The sequence below is a fragment of the Gossypium hirsutum genome, chromosome A04, assembly GCF_007990345.1.
Source record: "Gossypium hirsutum isolate 1008001.06 chromosome A04, Gossypium_hirsutum_v2.1, whole genome shotgun sequence".
In the NCBI taxonomy this organism is placed as follows: domain Eukaryota; kingdom Viridiplantae; phylum Streptophyta; class Magnoliopsida; order Malvales; family Malvaceae; genus Gossypium; species Gossypium hirsutum.
In genome coordinates this window covers 56,226,129-56,228,263 of record NC_053427.1, presented here as the reverse complement: position 1 = coordinate 56,228,263, position 2,135 = coordinate 56,226,129, and the positions used below count along the sequence as shown (strand labels likewise).

General features: G+C 36.2%; 1 non-coding gene across 1 annotated transcript; it reads left to right on the top strand.

Moving 5' to 3' along the window:
* Positions 1-291: 291 nt before the first annotated feature.
* On the top strand, positions 292-398 carry LOC121228365 (small nucleolar RNA R71). The gene has a single exon (XR_005925941.1). It is a non-coding gene; the product is annotated as a small nucleolar RNA R71 (small nucleolar RNA).
* The last annotated feature ends 1,737 nt before the right edge of the window (positions 399-2,135 follow it).

Below are 2,135 nucleotides of genomic sequence, written 5' to 3'. Positions count from 1 at the left end.
ATTACTGGGTGAACCTGTGAAGAGCTAAGTAAATCATCAATTTTTTTATTCAAACGTTCTACCTGATTAGAGAGCATGGTGACCGAATCGTCGTTAAAAATGTCGGCTGCTTTCGTTGGCTTTGTCCTCATGACTTGCCACTGATAATTATTCAGTGACATCTCCTCTATAAATTCATAAGCCTCCTCGGGTGTCTTATTATTGATAGTCCCACCAGCAGCTGCATCAATCATATGTCTAGTCGAAGGATTCAAGCCATTGTGAAATGTTTGAACCTGCAACCATAAGGGCAGCCCATGGTGAGGGCACCTTCTTAAGAGGTCCTTGTATCTCTCCCATGCATCATAGAGTGTTTCTAGATCCACTTGCACAAAAGAAGAGATATCATTCCTTAATTTGGCCGTTTTAGCCGGCGAAAAATATTTAAGTAAAACTTTTCAGTCATTTATTCCCAAGTAGTGATTGACCCTCGTGGTAACGAGTTCAACCAATGTTTAGCTTTTTTCCTCAATGAAAAGGGAAACAACCGAAGGTGAATGGCATCATCAGAAACGTCATTGATTTTAAAAGTGTCACAAAACTCTAGAAAATTTGCCAAGTGATTGTTTGGATCATCATCCTGCAAACCATCAAACTAAACAAACTGTTGTATCGTTTGAGTTGTGTTAGGTTTCAGTTCAAAAATATTTGCAGCAATAACAGGTCTAACTATACTTGACTCAGTTCCTGTTAAAGTAGGTTTAGCATAATCGTACATAACGCGTGGAGCAGGATTCTGATTTACTGGATCAGTAGCAATCGCAGGAGGTAGCGGATTTTCCTGATTTTCGGCCATCTCCTCAGCTGTGGTGTGAATTTCATCCTCTTTCTCTTCATTTGTGTATCCTAGGCTACACCTTATTTCTCGTCAGTTTCTACGAGTAGTGCAATCGATCTCACTCTCAAAAAGTAATGGTCCTGACAGGTTTCTTCTGGTCATACACTATAAAAACCTGCCAGAAGTGAAAAAATGAAAAATTAGAAAAGTAAATAAAAATTTAAATTGCAATAAAAGTAAAATGGCTAAAGTAATAAAAATCGAGTGTTCCTAATATCTTAGCTCCCCGGAAACGGCGCCAAAAACTTGATCGTGATGATTTGAAGTGTGATAAGTTTTAAAAATTTATAATTAACCGTTCTTGAAAACTAACTATTATCACGACAAAGGCAAGCGCACCTTATCGAACAGTAGTATAACTTCTGGCAAGACCGGATTGTCAAACCCAAAGGAACTAAAAGTACTAGTATTAACTTTTTTTTATTATCTAGCCTAAAAATTAAGGGTTTTGTTTATCTAAACTAATTAACTAAATTAAGAATGCATAGAAGTGAATTGGGGAATTGCTTTTGGGAAAACTGAATGATTTGGACAATACCCAAGGGCAAAACCCACCTAGACTTCACATGTTATTTGACTCTGAATCAGACGATTTATTCATTTGACTTGATCCATAGAAATCCCTAATTTATATTATTATCTATCTCGAGACTAACAACGTCTAACCCTAGGTTGATTAATCAAAATCTCTTTCTAATTAACTTCTTAGTGTTGCATTAACTCGATCTATGGATTCCCTTATTAGGTTTCACCCTAATCCGACAAAATCTTGTCACCCTATCTCTAGGCGTGCAATCAACTCTGCTTAATTATGTTAGATTTACTTTTAAACAGGGACTTTTTCTCCTCTGAATAAGCACATCAGTACTTGGATCAATATCCTAGAATATTGAAACAAGAATTAAGAACACATAATTAAGAACAAGTCAAATATTTATCATACAATTCAGATAATAATAACAAGATCCGTCTTATGTTTCATTCCCCTTAGGTATTTAGGGAATTTAGTTCATAATTATAAAAGAAAACATCTCAAAAGAATAAAGATAACAAAACATAAAGAAAACCCAAAACTCCTGAAGGAAATTGAAGGGAGATCTTCAGTCTTGATGATGAATTCGACTTCTGAGATGGATCAATTAGCTTCCCTTGAGTAATTCCTTGCCTCCTACTCCGTGTGTCCCCTCTAATCCTCCTCTAGTGTGTTTAAATAGGCTTTAGAATGCCTAAAATCCCTCAAGAGTGGCCTTTTCCGAAT